The sequence below is a fragment of the Myodes glareolus genome, chromosome X, assembly GCF_982192425.1.
Source record: "Myodes glareolus chromosome X, mMyoGla1.1, whole genome shotgun sequence".
Lineage (NCBI taxonomy): Eukaryota > Metazoa > Chordata > Mammalia > Rodentia > Cricetidae > Myodes > Myodes glareolus.
The window spans coordinates 77,726,504-77,751,174 of NC_142053.1; the positions used below are offsets into that span (position 1 = coordinate 77,726,504).

Genomic DNA, 24,671 nt, shown 5'->3' on the forward strand with positions numbered 1-24,671 from the left:
CTTTATTTATTTATAATGTTTGCCAACACATTGCTTTATGGTTTTTCCTGAATTTTTTGTTCTCTCTTCTATAGTTGTTCTATCATCCTAAGTAGTATGGGTTTTTCAAACCATTAGGTTCTTTAATTGCTCTGGCAAGGAGTTTCTTCCTTGATGACTGGAAATGACTGAACCGGATTTGGTACAGGGGCCTGCAAGAGGACCCTCAAAGATTCTCCTGATGGCAAAGGGCTATCTTAAATGTCACTTGTTGATCTATATTCATTATTAGTGTAATGCCTGCCTTTGCCATACCTTCTGCATAATCCAGAAGTAAGGGGTGTTCTGTTAGGATTATTTTTAGAAAAAAAAACATTATTTCTAGTAATGCCCTGTTTATAATCCCTTTTAAGGTGACATTGTTTGCCACAATTGAAACACTTGATATTTTGATTTTTCCTCAAACTTCTGAAAATCACCTCTCCTATTCAAGCAGCATCATGATCTTAAGATTCAATATTGATTGTATCTCAGATCCATTCCTCTAAGGGTACTGACCTTGCCTTTAAAGGCCTAATTATCCTCTTGCATTGTGCATTAGCATTTTCAAAAGCCAGAGATTCAATTATTATTTGTCTAGCTTCTGAATTTTGCATCATACTATTTACTGCTGACGTCAGTCTTTGTAAGAAAACAGTGAAGGTTTCTTTTGGGCCCTGTAATAACTTTAGTAAGTGACTCTGTTTTCTTTTCTACTTCTTCAATTCTGTCCCAAACATTCAAAGCTGCTGCAAGACATAAAGCCAGAGTGTGGTGGTATGGGAAGTCTTTTATATGTGTTACTTTTATTGGTTAATGAATAAAGAATCTGCCTTGGCCTGTGATAGGGTCGAGTAGAGGTAGGTGCGGAAAACTAAACTGAATGCTGGAAGAAAGAAGGTGGAATCATAGACACCATGTAGCCACCACTGGGAACAAACAAGCTGAAACCTTGCCAGTAAGCCACTGCCACGTGGCAATACACAGATTAATAGAAATGAGTTAAATTAAGATATAAGAGCTAGTCAATAAGAAGCTAGAGGTAATAGGCCAAGCAGTGATTTAATTAATAGAGTTTCTGTGTGGTTATTTCGTGGTCTGGGCAGCTGGGAACAAACAAGCAGCCTCCTCTCCCAACAAATTGGTGCACCAACACTGTCAACTATATCCATGTGAAAGCTGAGAAATCTTAAAATCTTAAAAAGGAATTCTAGACACACACACACACAAAAACAAAAAACAAAAAACAGAGTTTAACACAGCTTCTTGCTCTGTTTGCTGGCCATATGCTTCAACTCCTTTAAATTAAGTCTTCCTGATTCAGTGGTAGCAGAAAAATAAAAATGTGGTTTTGAAATGGCGGCTTCCTGGGCTATGCTGCTAACATGAACTCTGATTCTTCTGGGAGGTCCAGCTACAGAGTATTTAAATGGGGTTTGTGAGCAGTGTGGTACAAATTGCTCAGTGACAGTATAGACCTGCCATGACCCGACTCTGGTTCTGGGGCAGAGAGAATGGCTCTCAGAGACAGTGAACATGCCTCCACCTTGTTGGACTGGGCAGAGCCAAAAGGCAAAGCAGCCTTAGTCCTAGTCAAGCTGTTTTGCATTTTGAAAAGCACTTCTGGGCTCCTGGACAGAAAAGAATTTTAGATCCACAATTGGACAGATTCTGACATAAAAGACCTGTAAACAAGGTACAGTGTGTTTAGAAAACGTATGTAGGCTTGGGAGAGAGAAGAAAAATAGTAAAGAAACAGTAAATGTAATATAAAAGAGTACAGTCATACATTAAATGAGTAAAGATAATAAAATAAATATTAAACTTGTAGAAAAACTAATAAAATAAAAAATAAGCATTATAAAGATGGAACATTCACAGAGAGCCTGGATTATGTATGTTATCATGTTTTCTTTGAATTTTTTGACTCTGGAGGAACTAAGTACAGAGAGACATTTCATTGTATGGGCTGCTAAGCTAAACCAACCTATATATTTTAAAGGTATCTTGATTTCAGAATTTGGGACTAAGGATATGTTACTTTGGAAAAGAGGTTCTTCTTTTGTTTCCACAGAAGATGAGAACCTACGGATTTCTTCCCGACTAATATGGTTTGATGAACTAACACCCCCTAAAAGGTTTCTATGAATACCCCTCAAAAATTACATTGCCCAACAAAAAACAAGAAGCAGTTTGGAGAGAACTATGCCCAAATTCCCAAATATTGTTTATAAATATTTGTTTACATTTAAAGGGGGATATGCTATAGAGATTTGCATTTGTATGAATCTTGGTTTATTGATACAAATTTAAGGTCAATTTTGTTATATATATATTTCTGTTCTTGATTAAGGTATTGTGTTTGTGCAGCTCATTTAAAAATGTAATGTACAGGGGCTGGGGAGATGGCTCAGTGGTTAAGAGCACTGACTGCTCTTCCAGTGGACCCAGGTTCAATTCCCAGCAACCACATGGCAGCTCACAACTGTCTGTAATTCTAGTTCCAGGAGACCCAACACTCGTGGCAAAACACCAATGTATGTAAAGAATAAATAAATAAATAAATATAAAAATGTAATATACAATTAAGAAATATAGGTGAATAGATAATTATCTATAATAGTCAAGCTTGTAGTCATGTTAGTTAGGTTTTCTAGATATATAGAGATATTTCAGTTAGATAGATATTCTTCAAATCTTTTAGAGACCTTCAGAATATGGCATTTAAAATGTTTTAATAACTTAGGACTTTTCATGACAATGAGACACATCTGCTCCTGGCAACAGCAATCTATATCAAGAGGATGATGGGCACCGAAGAGGCTCCTCATGGAGTTTGTTAGCCATTTAGGCAAGAAACTGCTCTTTCCTGGACTACTTAATGTTATGCTGTATGACTGGACATGCAGTACACACAGAAAAATGACTGCTGAAGTTGCCTAAAGAAGGTGAGACAGTCCTTTGGGGTTCCTGCTTCATGAAAGAGTCTGCCAGAGGTTTTGCAGGATACTGAAGAAAGCAACTGATAGATTTTGCCATTACAAGGCAGAACAGATCTTCAAATTTCCCTAGTGCTGGGATTAAAGGCATGTGATCTCAAGTTCTGGGAACACCTTTGTGTGAGTTTTGTTTCTCTTTTAGTCAATCTTTTGTAGTCCAGGGTGGCCTTGAACTAACAATGATCCATCTGCCTCTGTCTTCTAAATCCTGGGATTAAAGATGTGTGCCACCACTGCCTGGCCTCTAATGCTCTGCACTCTGGTCTTCAAGTAAGCTTTATTTCTTAAGACAAAAACAAAATGTTGCTATGTGAATTATTTCTTTATTTATTATACATTTATGTGTATGAGTGTTTTGACTACATCCATGGAATTACAGATGACTGTCAGCTGGGAATTGAACCCAGGCCCTCTGCAAGAGCAACAAGTGCTCTGAGCTACTTAGCCATCTCTCCAGCCACAGTTTCAGCAGTAGTGTAGTCTAGGCCTTCCCCATCCTCCAGGTTAGTTATAGAGTTTCTAAAAAAGACGGAGTGTTCTCAGTGCAGTCTCCTACCTGGTCCTGATGAGAGTAGCACATACCTTGTTCTTAACAAATCGTGTTTATCTGTTTAGACTCATTTGAGGATTTTCTGAGGAATGACACAAGGAGATTGTTTTGGTTTTGACTCAGAACTCATGGATAAAAGGAAAGCAGTGACACAGGAAGTAAATCTAGAGGGAGGGGCTCATGAGGTTCTGCCCCTCCCTGCTGATCTATAGGCAAGTAATGGTTGCTAAGGAGAGGAGGAACATTATAAGTGGTGTAGCTACTGGTAATTTATGTGTGTTCCAGCTGGGCATGGTGGTGCATACACTAAATCCCAATACCTGGGGAGCACAGACAGATGGATTCCTGAGTTTGAGCCTAGCTTGATTTATATAGTGAACACCAGGTCAGCCAGGGCTGCAAAGTGGTACCCTGGTTTGGTTTTTTCATTTTTTTTAAACTTTGCTTTACAATGAAATTGTACCGAAATTCTATTCTGTGGCAAAGTTAAGATACCTGGCTTCACCTGAGTGGAGATCTCTAAAAGAACTCAGGTATAATTCGCAGCATGGGGCCAGTCTCCTGCTTCAGCTGACAATGCAAGGCTATCCTGTGAAAATGTGAGAAGGCCTATCCACAAGCCACTGTTGCATAGAACAAAACATTACATCAGGACAGCTACAACAGGCATGAAGAACCTGGGAGAATCAGAGAAGAGATTTTCAATGGGGAGCAAGGGCTTTTTTGTACCCAGAACTAGTAGGATACATGTTCTAAAAAGACTGGAAAGATCACTGAGTTTTCACTCCTGGCCAATCTTTATGCTTACTGGAAGAAGGAAACAGATGCCAAAACAGATGCTAAAAACAGACTGGCTAAATGATGAAGGAGTTCCCCAAGACAGAGCCAATTTGAAAAGATCTTTTTTCCTTCCTTCCTTTCTTCCTTCCTTCTTTCCCCTACTCTCTCCCTTCCTGTCTTCCTCTCTCTCTTTTTATTTTTCTTCATCACTCCCTCTCTCTTGTTGAGGTGTTCAAAATAATCTGTCAACCACTAGCTGACCATTAATGTGTAGATTAGAATTTAAAATCTCCATAAAAATATACCTTTGGGTATGTCCATGAGAGTATATTCATAAAGTTTTAAATAGGCAACAAGCTGAGAAGATTATAAAGAGATGTCCTACTTGCTCTTTCTATAACCAAACACCATTGCCTGCAGGGAGTAACCCAAAGGGTACTCAAAGGAATAAAATCTGGCAGATGAATGTGTTCCACTTTGCAGAATTTGGTAAATTAAAATATGTGCACCACACCATAGACATGTATTCAGGTTTTCAATGTGCAACCTCCTTGAGCTCAGAAAAGGCTGATTCAGTAATCATGCATTTATTAAGTTATGGACTTCATGGGTATTCCTGCACAAATAAAGACAGACAATGGTCCAGCATATGTATCTAAGAAAATAAAATGGTTTTTGCCTATTATAATATAAAGCACATTACAGGTATACCAAGTAATTCCACAGGTCAGGCAGTTACAAAATGATCAAATCAAACAATAAAGGATGTGCTAAACAAACAAAAAGGGATAGAAAATCCCCTCAGAAATAGATTACATAATGCTATATTAACCTTGAATTTTTTTCCTTTTTTAAAATATTTATTTATTTACTTATAATGTATACAATATTCTGTCTGTGTGTATGCTTGCAGGCCAGAAGAGGGAACCAGACCTCATTACAGATGGTTGTGAGCCACCATGTGGTTGCTGGGAATTGAACTCAGGACCTTTGGAAGAGCAGGCAGTGTTCTTAAGTGCTGAGCCATCTCTCCAACCCCTAACCTTGAATTTTCTCAATGCTAATGAGAAACAACAACAGCAGCAGAGAGATATTGGATAATGGAAAAAAAAACTTCTAAATTGAATCAACCAGTGTATTTCAAGGATATGTTGACCTCACAATGGAAACCAGGAGATATGCTACATTGGGGAAGGTGTTTTGCTCTTGTTTCCACAGGAGAAGAAAAACTATGGGTGCCATCAAAATTAGTAAAGATTCACTTTAAAAAGAAAAAACTCTTTAAAAAGAGAAATGACAGTTCATGCACAACAGTGACAACCATACAGGTGGCAAGGAAAGCATATAGGGTTGGGGCAGGGATCTGCTCTTTTTTTTTCAATGAAAAATGGGGTTTATTTCACACAGTATCGAAAGGTAAATGGAACAGATCAAATGCACTTGCATTGGTGGCAGGCAAGTCCACAACCCATTGTGTAAGTCCTTCTGGCCTCACTCAGAGCTCTTCTCATGTTTGCTCAAAGATATATCTTCATATGCACAGATGTGGTGACTTTCCCAAGAGTCTAAAAGGTGGACGGGCAGGTGGGCAGGCTTCAGTCATTGGTTTCAGGATCTATCAGTGCCATGTAGGCATCCAACTCAGCATCCAGGTGTCCTTTAGGGTTGGACATGTATGCATCCAGTTCGTTGTCCAGCTGCTCCTTGGTCAATACAGGGCGAGTGAGGGCACCTCTCCCTTGACCATGACCTTGGCCTCCAAAGTCCCCTCTTCCCTGACCTATCACAGCCTGACCTCTACCACCGATTCCACCATAACACTTAGCTCCATGCCCTAGGCCCCCTCTCCCAGGATCTCCACGACCTGAAACAGCACCTTTCCTTGAGTCTGTTTGGGGGGCAGCTAAGGCTTGTCCACCCTGGAGGAGCGAGCTTTGACCTCAGAGTGATAACTCGCCCCTAAGCAGGCTTCCGGTGGCAAGTGCCCCACGTAGTCCTCCTCCTGGGGGCACACGTCTCTGGATTATGGGTAGGACTTGTCCTCAAATTGCTCCCCTGGCCAGGGCACCTTTGGGCAGGCCTAATCGCGCCTGGGTGTTACACTTCTTACCCAGGTGCTGCTTTAAGCTCTGCTTAAGTTTTAATGCTGCCTGGACAGAGGGTCTATTCTCCATCTACTGGGCCCATCTTCTGTTTCTGGCACTGGCAAGCTGCTACTGCTGCATCGAAGCCCGAATAGTCACTGGCATCGGCTGTTTGTTCTTCAGCATACTAGTAAACCACTCATTTAGAGACATCTTGGTGGTTCTTTTAAGCACCACTTTCATGGCCGACTGTGCAGCCATCTTCAGATCCCCAGAATCTAAGGAGATGGACACCAGCGCTCCTCTCGTGCTGCGGCAGGCGGGTTGGCTGAACCTGAGCTGACCAGGACCGCTCGGGCTAACTTGCTGGGCGGTTGGCTTAGGTGCTTGCCTAAACCGTATGATGCGAAGCTCACTCCTGGTGGCTTGGGTACCTAGTCCGCCAATCCTTCTGCTTTTCAGGCCTTCTCTTTTCTTCCTTTCCTTTGTGCCAGCCGGTGCTGCCAACTCCCACATGCTACCTCCAGGAATCTCAGAATGAGACTGTGTCCAGGGTTCTGCTCTTATCTTTACAGGAAAATACACATCTTCAAAAAATTCAAGAGACCCCAGATGTTTGAATGCAAACAAAAGAAAAAATAACTATACACTAAGAATCATCAAAAAAAAAGCAAGGAATGTGACTTATGAGGTCAGGTAACTTATGAGGTAACGGGTACACATACATTTAAACATATACATATTTATAAATATATTGAGCTGGTTTTGGAGTTGGACAGTAGCTCTGTACTTCTCTAAATCCAAGCTTGTTGTTAAAGGAACAGTCAGAGTTTCTGTCTCATATCAGGAGCCGCTACATCCACGGCTGTCACGCCAGTGTAGCAGAAATGCTGACTGGGCAGGCAGGTGTTGCCGAGGATTGGGATCTGTGCTTCTCGGAGCTGTGTGTTCCAGGCAGTCCCTTGGTAATCAGTTGTGGTGTAATGCCACCTGAGTTGCCATTTGTACTGACTCGACTTCGCTGTCCTTGGAGCCATAATGTGTGTCTTTTCCCTTGTCCATGTGTTCTTTATGATCCTTGCATATTGCTAACAGATCAGACTATTCCAGGCAGTTGCGGATACAAACAAGACTGCTGAGGACATTTTTGAATTCTGCCCCATCATTCATTAAAGCCTCAAAAGAAGTAGCCAGTTCTGGGAATTGGCAGGATCATCATTAGGATAACTCCTTGATGATGTGGAATAAAAGGAGTTAATTTTACTAGGAAAAACCTTAGAAACCTTCTACAGGAAAACAGTATTAGACATTTTCTGCAATTCAACAGGAGGCCTATGCAGCCTTCCTTATGGCCAGAAAACCTAGACTGATAACAACACCTGAGCATCAGGAAGGGAGGAGAGTTGAGATCCTGTCTTAGAAATTTCCTAGCAGAAAGTTTCTCCAGGAAGATAGTAGCCTTCTTCTTTCCCACCCAGGCACACAAGGTCACCTAGCTCAGACAAGCCGGCCACCTGGTGTAAGCTGATAAAGACCTAGCTCAAGAACAGTGGTCTCTATAATAACAAGAAAAAAGGGCTGACTTAACGGAATATGAGGGAGCAAAAGTCCTTGTACCCATGCCAAAGCATCTTCAAAGATTCTCTTTGTAAAACTGTTTTGTGCTGATCTTTTCTATTTTATAATCTGATGATGTATGCCTTTACCAAAGTTCTTTGTTTGTTAAGATATAAAAACCTCACACTGAGAGAATAAAGTTGCAGCAGTATGTCTCATTAAGAGTGACTGTCTGTCAATTTCCTCACCGTATCCTGATTTCTTCTGTGCCTTCGCCCTGATTCCCCATGGTCTGAGTGGCTCCCCTGAGCCAGTCCGTGGCAAGGAGCCATCTGGTATGGGACAGAAGGAAGACTTTAGGAAAAATTTTACTTTCTCCATGTCTATTTTGTCTGTATCCTATTCTTTATTGAACGTATGTCTCTATGAATAATGTTTGTTTTTCACGATAAACAATAGATTTTCCTACAGATCCTTTTCCTACAGTAATCTTTAAAGTTTCCAGGAAAAAGCAACAACTCCACCTGGTTGAGATGACATCATGATGCTGAAAGCGCTACTATAAGACTAGTTTTGGGCTACCAGCTGCTAAATTGGGGCACCTTCTCATGATGTTCTGGTCAGAAGTCCACATAAGAACTTTAAAAAAAACATATTGACTGCTCAGAAATCGTTTGCAACTATACTAGACGGTAATCTTGAAACTTAACCATTACTTTACTTTTGCAGGATCCCATAAAGAAAACATTGCCCCCATGACAACGGGAAGCAATTCTACAGAACGATGCCCCCTCTCTAAAAAAGTTTGTTCTCAGGGTTGGAAACACTGTTTAGGGGTTATTGATTGTTACTTTGTGTTGGATAGAGGGTTGGGATGAAAACTATGTTTATTAAAAAAATTTAAAAAGGGATAATAATAGTGGGTAATAGAGTGAATACTTGTGAGCTATTGTTTATGGATAATTTACATTGGTATAGTTTTTGTATATTTATACAAGTTCAAATTATCTTTTTATTTCTGTTTACAATATGTGAACACATATGCAAATTTATTCTTTCAGACTGTATGCATGCAAGTTTCTACCTCTGTTTAAGACATTTTGTATGTTGATACAACCTTTAAAATATATTTTTGTATTGTATTATACATTATTCTTACCTCTGAACATGATACTTAAACATTGATTATATTTTGAGGTCATTTTCCTCATTTGATGCATAACTGTTTACAGATTATTTAATATCCTGACATGAAACCTTAGGTATTAAGTTATACAGGTATTAAATATTATAGGTTAATAGTTGTTCATGTTTGTTATATATACAGTCAGATTAATTAGGTTATTTAGATACATAGAGATTGTATTCTGCATAGATAGGTAATCTTGAACCACTTCAAGGATCTGTAGAATATGGCATTTAAATAATTTAGGGTTCTGTTGACACGAGACATGATTGCTCCTGACAGCACCAATCTATTCCCGAGAGAATGTTGAGCACTGAAGACACTCCACTTGGAGCTTGTTTTCTTCTTGGCACAACTGGCTTTTGGGCAAGGAACTGTCCATGCCTCAACCACTGACAAAGTACATGGTATCTGAAAATGTATAAACAGATCACAAGGAAAAAGACTATAAAATCTTGCCAAGATAGGATAAGACTTTTTTTTTTAAAAAAAAAAATGTCCTGCCTCTGAAAATGGTCTGTCAGTTATGCCAGGCCTTAGCCAAAGTTGGTTGCTTCAACATTGCAAATGAGACTTTGGGCAATTGCTCAGGTAGCAAATTGTCTCTGTCATATACTGTTCACTTTGGAAGCTGTTTGACTGTACTTCTTGCCTACTCAAGTATTATTATCTCCCTTCTCAGACCTTCAATGGGGTTGAAGATTAAATAGTCGTAGTAACCTTTCTCTTATGATTTAGCCAAGCTTATTTCTGATGCAAGTTTTAAACTCCTTAAAATAGAATGCTTATTAAAACATTTGTCATGTGTTCCTTGCTTAATATTGCTTACATTGTTTGTCATTTTATACTAGATAGCTGTTCCTATTTCATATAGTTTTGTATTGGGTTTGAATCGCTCTTGTTTAGACAAAAGGAGAAGATGATGGGGAACATTGTTAGCCAATTATCTGTAAGAGGTGAGTCTTAGTTAAGGCGTGGCTTCGCTGGGACTCAATGTAATATCTGTATACCTCCAAGTGCTGACTCTCTGCGCCTTTTCCTGAGGGACATTGTTATGCTTGGATTTCTCGTTTCCTGTTTCATGAGTTTTTCCCCTTATAATAAATAAAATATAATTGTTTTGTCCTTAGCTAGCCTGGTTATTTCAACATAAAATAGAAACAAATAAATTAAAAAACAATGGAACCTAATTCCTGTACCAAAAAAGGTGTACACGGACACCTTAGGATCAATGGAGAAGAGGGGGCAGGGAAATTCCTGGAAGAGGACTATTCAAACCAATAAAAACCAAGACCATCTTAGAGTCAACAGTCTCGGCAGCTGTGCAGAGGTTGAGGCAGGAGGGTGCTTCTCTATCTGAGCAGTCTGCAGGCTTTACCAGTAAACCTGTTCACTTTGAGCGGAGCTGTTTTCCTGTCTTTTAATTCAGCAACTGGTGGAGTGTTATATAGCAGCAGTTTCCCCTCATGGCAGAAACATTCTATCCTTCAGAGAAGCTCCTTAAAACAGGATGCAAACAACTCAAAATGGCTTCAGGAAGTCCCTGAAACTGACTGACCAGCTTCGTTAGCCCCCTTGTGTATCCAAGAGTAAATAATAAAGACTGCTGAGAGTCACTCTCAGATACGCCAAGCTGCCTGGCAAAAGCAGAGACTGGTCAAACAGCTTGAAAGGAAGCTGAGACCAAACAATCCAGGCTGCAAGAAGATTCTGAGACTAGCCAAGCAGCCTGAAAGAAGCAGAGAGGAGCCAAGTGGCTTGAAAAAAAAAGGCAGAGAGCCATCTGGAAAGGACATTTTCCAACCTGTTGAGCTGCCTGCAGTGTGCTCCAGGTTCCCAGCTTTGGTGAGTTATCACCCAAGTTTGGGTGGACTCTTCTGCTCATGTAAGTAATCCCTCACCCATACTTCTGTAAGTGCCCCCAACAAAACTCATTAGTTCACCAAGTTAGACTTTGATGGTCTCTGTCCTTTGGTGTTTCACAGGTCCCTTTCTGGGGGGGGGGGGGGTGGGAGTAGACATGTGTTAAATCTCTCCAGGAAAAGTTTGTTACACAACAAAGAGAGAGGATGGTAAAAGCCAATGCCTAGAAGAAACACACGGTCTGGTACACAGGCCTGACAGATGGAGCCTACAGACTGACTGCTCCCTACAGGAGGTAGAGATCCGTCAGTGTGTCTCCTGGAATGACAGCCTAGAAATCTGGCCCAGGGCCAGACAGAATCCTGCATTATCTGATCTGATCGCAATTGGTAACTTCGGATAAGGCGTTTGGACCAGGGACAGGCTTGTGGAGCCCGACTTCTTCTTCCCTCTCTCTCTGGTGTGTGTGTGTGTGTGTGTGTGTTTGTGTGTGTGTGTGTGCACATGTGTGTATGTGTGTTCACAGGTGTGTGTAGGTGTGCTTGCTTTTGCATGCGCATGGAGAGAACTCAGGGTTGACATCATCAGTACATCTTCCTCCCTCACTCTCCACCTTATTTTTTGAGGCATGGGTCTCACTGTGACAGCTAGTCTGGCTGGTTAGCAGGTTTTATCACTCTCCTCCCAGTACTGAGATTACAGACACGTGGAAACTCTACATGGTTTTTGTTTGTTTTGTTTTGTTTTTTGAGACAGGGTTTCTCTGTTTGACAGTCCTGACTGTCCTGGAAATTTGCTCCATAGACCAGGCTGGCCTAGAACTCACAGAGATCTGCCTGCATCTGCCTCCGGAGTGCTGGGATTTAAGGTGTACACCACCACCGCCCAGCTATACATAGTTTTTTTTTTCACATTGTGTGGAACCACATTGTGTGAATTCGGCCTTGAACTTTCTTTTTTTTCTTTTCTTTCTTTTTATTTTATTTTATTTATTTATTTATCTATTTATTTATTTATTTATCTATCTATTTATTTATTTATTTATTTATTTATTTATTTGAGACAGGGTTTCTCTGTAGCTTTGGAGCCTGTCCTGGAACATGTTCTATAGTCTAGGCTAGCCTCGAACTCACAGAGATCTGCCTATCTCTGTCTCCCAAGTGCTGGGAATAAAGGCATGTGCCACCACCGCCTGGCTGCGTTCAACTTTCTGTATAGCCTAGATGAACTTGAACTAGTGACTCTCCTGTTGAAGGGATACTAGCCCACAGGAGTATGTATCCCTGGCAGGTCTTGCCTTTCTCCCCTATTCCCTCTGCCTTGCTAAAAACCATTAGATTACATTACTAAAGAAAGACACTGAGGTTTGTTCCCTTATTTGCCCAATCCCTCTTCCTGAGGCTGAGTACCACAGTCCAGCAATCAGAAGCTCCCTTTGGCTCACCTAATTAACATCCCAATTAAAATTAAACACTTCAGGGGCTGGAGAGATGGCTCAGAGGTTAAGAGCATTGCATGCTCTTCCAAAGGTTTTGAGTTCAATTCCCAGCAACCACATGGTGGTTCACAACCATCTGTAATGAGGTCTGGTGCCCTCTTTTGGCCTGCAGGCATACACACAGACAGAATATTGTATACATAATAAATAAATAAATAAATATTTTTTAAAAATTAAACACTTCATCCTACCATGGAGTTTCCCCCTTTACCTTTATAAATGGTCATTTGCCTATGGTCCACACCTGTCTCCTTTCTATCCAGAGGCAGTCCTTTGTCCCTCTGGGACAAATACTTCCCCTTCCCTTTCTCCTTCGTCCTCTGTCTCCTTTACCATCACATCCTAGCCTGTTCTAACACAGACCTCCCCTTTTCTCCTCTTAAAAATTACACCTCCAGTCAGGCGGTGGCGGCGCACACCTTTAATCCCAGCACTCGGGAGGCAGAGGCCGGCGAATCTCTGTGAATTCAAGGTCTGCCTGGTCTACAAGAGCTAGTTCCAGGACAGGCTCCAAAGCTAGAGAAACTCTGTCTTGAAAAACAAAACAAAAGAATGACACCTGCAAGATCATTTGCTGTTGTTTCTCTGTCTGCCAGCAAAGTCAGAAAGTGTAGGCACCAGGTTCCCGCCTGGCTGGGAGGGAATTCCTTTACTGGGGCCCGAGTATATTAGTTTTGCAAGTAGCTGAATAAATGGCATTCGGCTGTTCTCTTTCAAATGACCATGGTCTCTTGTGTCTTTTGTTCAATCTCCAGGCCTTTGCCCAAACTTGCATAAGGTACGGTTGCGCACGAACTGTACCGAGAGGGTAACACAGAATCGGGTGTTACAAGAAAGCAGCCACTTTAACTTTTCTTCCCCACTTAATAAAGGAGCTCTCTGTGAAAACAGGTGTTTGGGTGTGGTTTGTGCCTAATCTGGGGTCTGGGAGTAAGTTTTGCTGTTTGGGGGTCTCCACCACTTGCCTCCTCTTCCTATGTATTGGAATTTCAGGTGTGTTCCATCCCCTTTCTTGGGTGTCTGTCTAAACAAGTATATTAGTATAGTCAGACTAATTTGTGTTTTTATTGCCACTAGTGATGAAATAGCAACAATGAATTGACAGCCTACTCCTGAGCAATTTGCATGTGGTGCCATTCAGTGCTAAAATAGTGGAGGTGACTATAGACTTAAAGAAAATAAAGCCTGGTTAGAATTCCTGGAGACAGTTCCAAAGCCAGATTAGGAAGACCAGAATTCTTCATTAATTCAGTTCCCAAAGAATGTCATACACCAACCAGCAAGGAAAGTTAGATGCTGGGCTTGGTGGTGCACACTTTTGGAGGATTTCTGTGAGTTCAAGGCCAGCCTGGTCTAAGTTCCAGTCAGAGATACACAGGGAGACCTGAAAAAATAAAGGGAAGGGGTTAGAAGCTTTGCATGGTTGTGCAATTCTGTAATTTCAGTACTATATAGAAAGAAATTGAGGGTCAAAGAAGTTCAAGTCTGGTCTGGGCTACATATTGGCTGCCATGAGCTATGCAGCAAGACCCCATCGTTAAAAAAAAAAGTCTGGGGGGCTGGAGAGATGGCTCAGTGGTTAAGAGCACCAGCTGCTCTTCCAGAGGATCAAGTTCAATTCCTAGCACTCACATGGTAACTCACAACTATCTGTAACTCCAGTTTCAGAGATCTGACACCTCCACACCAATGTACATAAAATAAAATTTTAAAAAAAAGAGCCAATAAAGGCATTTTTAAAAGTCTAGGGAGACGGGGACTTGGGAAGATGGCTCAGTAGGTAACATACTTGTCAGGCAAGCATGAGGGCCTGAGTTTGGGTTCCCAGCACCCTTGCAGATAGGTAGGATGCTATGTGTCTGCCACCCCAGCACTTTCAGGAGTGGCATTGGAGATCCCTGGAACTTATATGTCAGCCAGCCTAGCTAACCTGATGTGCTCAACTTTATCACCCTAGTTAATGGCTGTCATGAAGGAAACAAGCTACAACAAATGTTGGAGGGAGTTCCTTTCAGTGCCTAGGATGCAAGTCTCTAACAGGGCTCAAAGGGAATCCAAAAGTACTAAGACTTTTTAAATCTGTCTGGGGGGGGGGGGAGAAAATAGACTCACACACTCTCTTGATGGTTTCCTTCAGACCTTTTCTTTATTTTTTTCTATTGCATTCTCTAGTCTTTATTCTTCTGTTGATTTTCTTCTCTCATTCTTCATGTTTTCCTCCTATCTCTATCTTTATTCCTGATGCTTTCCTTCTAATTCCTTCTAACTCTCTCTTTATTCTAGCTCATTCTAAGTCTCTCCTTATTCTTTCCCTACAGCTTAAATACCCCAGGAAAATCTTTTAGGCAATATAAAAATTACAGTGTGGTTACATTCTGTTTTTCAAGTGAATGATTACAATGAATACAAGTAAAATAACAGCATGTTTTTCACAGCCCTAACATTAAACATTTTATGTATTACAGGTGAAAAACAAATTATCCAAAGAACCCACATACATTCATTCTCAAGCAACTTGTTATACATTAACAGTGTGTGAGCAAGCAAGATATTCTTTTATTGGCAGGCTGCATTTTGCAGATACAACGAAAGGACTATTCACTTTATTACTTATCTTGAAAGGTAATCTTATAAGGAATCACAAACCAAAATTTTTTATACATGAAAAGCAATCGTGGTGCATACCCACTGTCAATAGTTTTTATATCGGGAGATTAAGGGCAAAAATGAGCACAAGGAATTAATTGTCACCTTTGCTCATTAACCAATCCTACCAAGAAAGGCATGTCAGCTAATGAAAAATGGACTGCTTTGTTCTCATTCCCTGACCTTAAGGAGTTCCTCACTCGCTAAGTGAGGAACTCCAAGCTTTTAATCCCAGCACTCAGGAGGCAGAGGCAGGCAGATCTGTGAATTCGAGGCCAGCTTGGTCTACAGAGCGAGTTCTAGGACAGGCTCCAAAACTACATGGAGAAACCATTTCTCCAAACAAACAAGCAAACAAACAATAATTCCTACCGTAAATGCGTGCTTTTCTAAAACTTCAGACTGTCTTGTCCTCAAAACTATTTGACAAAAACATCTTATTCTAACTTTAAGTTATTTTCAAAGCTTTGTTTCAGCTATGATGTACTCTGAAACCTGTGAACACATCTCCCAACATTAAGATTATAGGAATTTAAACTAGCTGGCTTCTAGGACTCAACCTTTTTCTTAATCATTAACCTAAGCCACAGTCTCTATGGCTCCTCAATAAAAACTCATGTGTTGTAGCTGTGTGACACTTTCTTATTTATATTTTTAATCATCAAAATGCTATTTAAACTAACATTATTATTATGAATTAGACAGTACAGCTTAGGAATAAATCATCTTCATAATTATACACAGGTAAAAATACCCAGTAGAACAGGATATTTCCATGAGATAAACACACTACATTGCAGCTGGTACAGGAGCAACTAGATGCTTGCCATATTGAAGAATCAACCAGCCCTTTGAATTCTCCTGTATTTGTTGTTAAAAAGAAATCTGGAAAATGGAGAATAGTGACAGATCTGAGACCAGTCAACAAGATTATTCAACCTATGGGCCCTCTACAATCTGGAATTCCTCTGCCTTCTCTACAACCAAAGAGATGGCCTCTTATAGTTATTGATTTAAAAGATTGTTTCTTCACTATACCTTTACAAGAAAAGGACAGAAAAATTTGCTTTCACAATGCATACTTATAATAATTCTCAGCCTACTAGGAGTTACCAGTGGACTATCCTCCCATAGGAAATGCTCAATAGCCCCACCCTGTGCCATTGCTCTGTAAATGAGCCGTTGGAGATAATACATAAGCAATTCCTAAGTCCATAATTTACCATTAAATGGATGACATTTTGTTATCTGACTCAAATGCAGATACTTTAGAAAGAATATTAGAAGTAAAGAAAGTTTTGACTAAATGGTGATTACAAATTGCTCTTGAAAAAATACAAGGAAGAGATTCTGTCAATTACCTAGGTTACGAAATAGATTTACAGAAAATTAGAACACAAAAGGCACAAATTAGGAGAAACTGGTTACAGACTCTTAATGACTTTCAAAGACTGTTAGGAGATATTTCCAGTCTACAACCAGCTGTTGGAATAACACCTGATCTAATAGTTCATTTAAACAAAATCTTAGATAGTGACAAATACTTAAATAGTTCTAGGAAATTAACAGCTGAAGCATAAAAAAAATTGACCATCATTGAGAGGAAATTACAGAAGGCACATGTAGATAGAGTGACTCCAAATCTCAATTGTATTCTAGTCATATTGCCTTCCAGAATTTCCCCTACAGGAATTTTAATGCAGAGGGAAGATATTATCTTAGAATGGATCTTTTTTACCACATAAACCAAGTAAAAAATTAAAAACTTATGTGGAAAAGGTTTCTGAATTAATTATAAAAGGAAAATTGAGACTTTTTCAATAAGCCAGTATAGATCCAGCAGAGATTATAGTGCCTTTTGCTGCTGATGAAATTAAAAAATTATGGGAAGACAATGAACCATGGCAAAGAACTTGTGCTAAGTCCCCCAAGTGATAGACTAAACCTTATAAAGAGAACTTCTTGGATTCTTCCCCGAATTGTACATGATGTACCAATAATTGGAGTCCATACATTTTATACTGATGCATATAAATCAGGCAAAGCAGGTTACAAATCAGAAGACTTAAGTAAAGTGGAACAATGTTTTCAATGGCAACTGCCTTGAGCTCAGAAAAGGTTGATTTAGTAATCATGCATTTATTAGAAATTATGGCCATTATGAGTATACCTGCACAAATAAAGACAGACAATGCTCTGGCATATGTGTCTAAGAAAATGAAACAGTTTTTTGCTTATTATAATATAAAGTATATTACAGGTATACCAAACAGGTCAGGCAGTTATAGAAAGGTCAGTCAAACTATAAAGGATATGTTAAACAAACAGAAAGTGATGGAAAATACCCCCAGAAACGATTGCATAATTCTTTATTAACCTTGAATTTTCTTAACGCTAATGAGAAAGGAACAACAGCAGCAGAGAGGCATTGGACAATGGAAAAAACTTCAGAATTGAATCAACCAGTATACTTCAAGGATAGGTTGACCTCACAATGGAAGCCAGGAGATGTGCTATGTTGGGGAAGGTGTTTCGCTCTTCTTTCCACAGGAGAAGAAAAACCATGGATACAATCAAAATTAATAAAGATTCGGTTTGAAAAAGAGAACCCTCATCCACAGAGGTGACAACCATACAGATGGTAAGAAAACCTCTTAAGGTTTGGGGCAGGGTTCTGTTCTTGTCTTTGCAGGAAAATATCATCTTCAAAGAGTCGAGAGACATTGGAAATCTAGATGCCTAAAGATAAAAAGATAGCTATCCAGAAATAGTCAACAAGCAAAGAGAAATTTGATTTATGATGCTGTATTATATTCATGGTAAAATTTGATTATCTGGATATATATATATATATATATATATATATATATATACTTAAAAATAAGAGCTGGCTTTGGATTTGGACAATGGCTATCCTTCTCTAAATTCAAGCATGTTGTTAAAAGATAAATTCAGAATTTCTGTCTCATGTCATCAGCCATCTGGTATGGGGCAGAAAGAAGATACATTTTAAGTAAATATTTTACTTTTCTCCATGCCCATTTTGTCTATATTGTATCTTTCTTCTTAGCACAACTGGCTTTGGACAAGGAACTGCCCATGCCTCGATCACTGACAAAATACACAATGTCTGGAGTAGACAAGCAGGATACAAGAAGAAAAGACTGCCAAACCTTGCCAAGATAGGGTAAGACCATTCTGAAAATTTTTCTGCCTCTGAAAATGGCCTGTCAGTTACCCTAGGCCTTAGCCAAAGTTGGTTGCTTCAACATTGCAAATGAGACTTTGGGTGATTGCTTTGGCAGCCAGTTGTCTCTATGATCTACTGCACATTTTGGAAGTTGCTTGATTGCATTTTTTGTCTACTCAAGTATTATCTCCCTTCTCAGGCCTTCGATGGGTTTGAAGATTAGATAGTCATAGTTACTGTCCACTTATGATCTAACCAAGCCATTTTCAATGAAGACTTAGACTCCTTAGGATAGAATGTTTATTAAAACATTTAGCATATGTTCCTTGCTTAATATTGTTTATGCTGGTTGCAATTCTAATCTTATATTTGATATCTGCTCCTAGTTTATATAGTTTTATATTGGGTTTAGAACTCTCTTATTTAAACAAAAGGATGAGGTGCTGTGGGAGCTCCTTCAGCTCCTTCAGCCAGTAGCATTTAAGATACCAGCCCACTTTGGTGTGGTCTCTTATACTATAAATGCAGCTATAAAGTGTGTGCTCACTCTCTTGCTTCCGGTTCTTGCTTCTGACTGCTAGATTTGGTTTCTGTTCCCTGTTTGTGCAGAGGACCATAATCTAAGACAGTGATCTGTGAGCTTCCCCTAAATAAATAACTCTTTATTATACGTAGTTTTAAACTAGTATGAGATTATTTTGTAACTTTCCATCATCAGTGTGGGTACTAGGGATTCAAACTCTGGTCCTCATTCTTATATAGCAAGAACTCTACCCATTGTGCCATCTCCCCAACCCCCACAGCTATATAATTAATTAGCCACAAAAAAGAACAAAAATGTCTCTTATGCAAGACTGTGCATGGAACTGGGAATCCTTATGTTAAATAAAATAGGACAGGTACAGAAAGACAAGTTCTACATGATCTCACACACCCATGAGTACAACAAAAGTTGAACTCACAGAAAAAAAAGATTTCCATAGGCTGGAGTAAGTAATGCTTGGGAAAGGCCAGTCGATCGAAGAACTCTGTTCTGGAGTAAGTGATATGACTCATTTGGTAAAAAAAGCTTTATGCCTAAGGTTGACAACCTCAATTTGATTCCTGGAATGTATGTAAAAATAGAAGGAAAAACTGATGTTACAAAGTTGTCTTCTGACCTCCACATTTGTACTGTGGCACATATGCACCCTTCCCCAATATTAAACACACACACACACGAAACTAATAAATACCTTTTATATAAAAAGAAGTTGATTTGGCATGGTAGTATATGCCTTTAATTCCAGAACTCTGGAGACATAGGCAGGTATCTCTCTGTGGGTTTGGGACCAACATGGTCTACATAGTTCCAGCCAGTCTGGACTGTGCTTGACTGAATGTGGAATGTCCAATGCTTTTGTATATCAAAACATTACAAGGTACTCATTAACATATGTCATTTTAATGTATTGTGTATCAGTAAATCAAGATCTAGACCTGGTAGTGCAGCTTCTTAGAAGGCTGAGATAAGAGTACTTAAAGTTCAAGTCCAGCTTGAGTAGCTTACAGAGATGCTGTCTCAAAATAAAAAGCAAAAGTGGGCCAGGGATATAGTTCAATTGATTTATACTTGACAAAACAAGTGTAAGGCCCTGAGTTCAAGAGATAGTACTGAAAAATATTTTTTTTAAAAATCAAGAGATGGTAGGTGATATATGAAAATAATTCCAGTATCGAGGAAACTAAGACAGAAACTTTTTTTTTGGTTTTTTGAGACAGGGTTTCTCTGTGTTGCTTTGGAGCCTGTCCTGGAACTAGCTTTTGTAGATCAGGCTGGCCTCTAACGCACAGAGATCTGCCTGCCTCTGCCTCCCTAGTGCTGGGATTAAAGGCATGCGTCACCACTGCCCGGCAAGATAGGAACTTTTAAAAATATTACATTTATTTGTTTCTATACATACATGTGCATGTGGATGTGCAGGGGTACACATATGCACAAGCATGGAAGCCAGAGGACAACTTGAAGGAGTTGGCTCTCTCATTCCACCACGTGAGTCCAGGGATTGGCTCAGGCTGTCAGGCTTGGTGGCAAGTGCCCTAACATGCTGAGCCAACTCATTGTCCCCCCACAAAAAAATCTTTTTAATCAGTTATTTAAATTATGTTTAGGAAAGCTAAGAGTGATAGTGTAGACCTGTAATACTAGTACTCAAGAAGCTGAGGCAGGAGGATCCACAGTTTGAGGTCAGCCTGAATAGTGAGTAAAGACCATCCTTAATTACATAGTAAGTCTGAGGCCAGCCTGAACTACAGGAGGTCCTGTTTCAAACAAATGGAAACAAACAGAACTATGTTCCATAGTTTGGCATGGTGCAGGTCTGTAATCTCAACACTTTGGAGTGAGGCAAAAGGGCTAAGATTTTAAGGCCAGCCTCAGTTACATAGTGAAATCCTATAGAGGAGCTGGGTGGTGGTGGTGCATGCCTTTAATCCAGAGGCAGAGTCAGGCAGATTTCTGTGAGTTCAAGGCCAGTCTGATCTACAGAGCTAGTTCTAGGACATCTAGGATTATTACACAGAGAAACCTTGTCCCAAACCAAAAAACAAGCAAAAATGTAATATAGAGGGACTGGAGAGGTGGTTTAGAGGTTAAGAGCACTGGTTGTTCTTTCAGAGGTCCTGCGTTCAATTTTCAGCAACCATATGGTGGCTCACAACCATCTGTAATGAGATCTGGTACCTTCTTCTGGCCTTCAGGTATACATGTAGGCACAACACTGTATACATAATAAATAGATAAATCTTTTTTTTTAAAAAAAAGGTAACACAGAAAATATGTCAAGCTGGACATAGTGGCATATGCCTTTAATCCCAGAACTTGTGATGCAGAGTCAGGCAGATCAGTCTCTGTGAGTTCAAGGCTAGCCTGGGCTACATAGTGAATTCTAGGCCAATCTTGGCTACATTATAACTTTCTCAAAAAAGAAAAACAAGGAGAATAGAGAGATGGATCAGTGTTAAAAGCATTTGCTGTTTTTTTTTTTTCCAGAGGACCTCACAGCTGTCTGTAACGCTAGCTCCAGGGGTAAATGACATCTTCTTCTGGTCTCTAATAGTTCTCCACTCCTGTGCTCATGTATACACACACAAACAAATATATGCACACACAAATATGCATACACACACAGAAATAAAAATAATTAAATAAGGGCTGAAAGAGATGGCTCTGTGGTTAAGATCACTTCCTGCTCTTGCAGAATACCCAGGATTAGTCCCCAGCACCCATATCATGGGACTTAGAATTGCTTGTAACTCCAGTTCCAGGGCACCTAACACCCTCTTCTGTTTTCTATAAGCACGCATGTATTATACATATTAAATATGCATACATATTAAATAAACAAATAAATAATGTTTTTGAGATTAGACTTATATATTTTATTTTGTGTGTATGAATATTTTCCCTTCATGCATTAGAAATTCAAAGCCAATCCTGGCTACATACTGAATTCAAAGCCAACACAACATCAGTGGCTTGAGACCCTGTGTCAAAATAGCAGCAACAACAAAATTTCTGGAGCTGAAAAGCATAAAAATATAAAACATGCTAGAGGGTTTCCAAAGCATTTCAGGAGATACAGTGGCACATGCTCGTAATTCCTGCAGGTGGAGTCTAATCAGGATTGTTTCAACCACATAATGAGGCCTTTTCTCAAAAGTAAATAAAAGTACTATAATTGGCAGGCAGAAGAATGAAATAGCAAAGATGAATATAAAGCACATGAAATGCTCTCATTTAGGCTGGAAATGTAGCCTAACTTAGTAGTGCTTGAATAACATGTGTGAGAGGCCCCTGGTTTGAGCCTCAGCATCATACCAGGCACACACAAATCCAATCTGAAAAGCAGCAAGAATGAAGAAAATGGAGCTGAACATACGAGCCCTGCGGGATGTAATTAAATATGTAGTACATGCAAAAGGAAAGCCTCTCAGAAGGCAAGGAGATAAAAGCAGAAAGAATATAGGACAGGGCTGGACGTGATAATGAAGGCTGTAATCACTGCACATCAGAGGTGGAGGCACAAAGATCAGTAATTTAAGGTGGTCCTTGACTACAGGAGACTGTCTCACAATGAGTGATGTGGTGAAAGATGGCTGGGCTTGTAGCTCAGGTTAATTGCTTAGCACACACAGTCTTCTAGCTTTACTCCCAGAAGCACACACACACACACACACACACACACACACACAAGTACTAAAAGAAAAAGATGTAGCATTCAAGAATTCTGTATGTGGTATAGCAGTTCATCCCAAATGGGGGAAAAGAGGCTAGTGACATAGCTTAGTAGTAGAACACATGCCTAGCATGCATGAAATCCTAGGTTCAATCCTTAGTACCATAAACCAGCAGCAATAACAATAACAACAACAAATCAACTTTAGGCCACCCCAAAAGAAGGAATAATTATGACATTCTTAGATAATTGAAAGTTGAGGAGAGTCTCACTAAGAGATTACAAGACATGAAAGTGAGAATCTCAGGTGCTGAAGACAAGGCAGAAGAAATAGATATCTCAGTCAAAAAAAATTAAATCCTAACATATTCTGTTACAAAAATATCCAGGAAATCTGAGACACTATGAAAAGACTAAATCTACAAATAACTAGAATAGATGAAGGAGAAGAGACCCAGATCAAAGGCAGGGAAAATATTTTCAACAAAATCATAGAAGAAAATTTCCTTAATCTAAAGAAGGAGAAGCCTATAAAGGTATACAGAAGCATACGGAACATCAAACAGACTGAACTAGAAAAAATTCCCCTTGGCACTTAATAATCAAATCACAAAACATACAGAACAAAGAAAGAATATTAAGGATCTGGAGAGATGGCTCAGCAGTTAAAAGGGCTGGCTGCTCATTCAGAAGTCCTGAGTTCAATTCCCAGGAGCCATATGGTGGCTTACAACCATCCGATATGAGAGCTGGTGCCTTCTTCTGTCCTGAGGGCATACATGCATACAGAACACTGTATATATAATTAATAAATAAATCTTTAAAAAATAAAAAAGAATATTAAAAGATGCAAGGGAAAAAGAAAAAGTAACACATAAAGTCAGACCCATTAGAATAACACCTGACTTTTCATTGGAGCTCTAAAAGCCAGAAGGACCAGGACAGACGTTCTATAGACTTTAAGAGAGCACAGATGCCAGCCCAGACTACTATACCCAGCAAAATTTTCAATCATCATAGATGGAAAATCTAAGACATACAATAATAAAACTATTTTTTGTTTTGTTTTCAAGACAAGGTTTCTCTGTGTAGCCCTGGCTGTTCTGGAACTAACCCTATAGACCAGGCTGGTCTTGAACTCAGAGATCCACCTGCCTCTGCCTCCCAAGTGCTGGGATTAAAGGCAGACACCACCAACAGTAATAAAAACAAATTTAAGCAATATCTATCCACAAACCTAGGTCTATAGAAGGTGCTAGAAGAGCAACTTCAGTCTGAAGAGGATAACCATACCCAAGGTAACATGAGGAAAAAATAATCCCAGAACAGCAGATCAAAAGAAGGGATTTTAAAAAAATCCACACAACACCAGAATAACAGGAATCAATAAACACTATTCAATATAAAAGATCTCAATTCTCAAATAAAAAGACACAGACTAACAGATTAGATTAGAGAACAGGATTCAGTCTTCTGCTGCATCCAAGAAACATACTTCAACATCAAGGATAGATTTCACCTCAGGGTAAAATAATAGAAAAGGGTATTTCAAGCAAATTAATCCAAGAAGAAAGCTGGTATAGTCATGTTAATATCTGAGAACATAGACTTTAAACCAAAACTAATTAGAAGAGATAGGGAAGGACAGCATATAAATATTAAAGGAAAATCCACTAAAAGGACATTGCAGTTTGAAACAGTTATGCGCCAAACACAAAAGCACCCAAGTTCATAAGAAACACTTATAATAATGACTACTGGCTGACTTGGTACTCACTAAGTCAACAAGGGCTGGCCTCAAACTCAATGAGATACTCTTGTTCCGGCCTCCTGAGTGCTGAGATTAAAGTTGTGCATCATTATACCCGACTAACGGAAACACAATGACCAGAAGAGTAACTATCCATGGAAAGCAAGAACATAATTTGATTCAGTCCAACTAAGTAGTTAGTGTTGGTTCACACTTTGAGAGTCTGATGAAAGGTAGTTTATTTTAGGTATATTTAAGCACAGCACAATTTGATGAAAATTTTCCTGGTGATAATTCACTCAATCCTGTATGCACAATAAAGCTTAAGGCATG

General features: G+C 39.6%; 1 pseudogene; it reads right to left on the reverse strand.

Moving 5' to 3' along the window:
* Window positions 1–5,942: 5,942 nt before the first annotated feature.
* LOC125389459 (chromatin target of PRMT1 protein pseudogene) lies at window positions 5,943–6,692 on the reverse strand (annotated as a pseudogene).
* Between the last annotated feature and the right edge of the window lie 17,979 nt (window positions 6,693–24,671).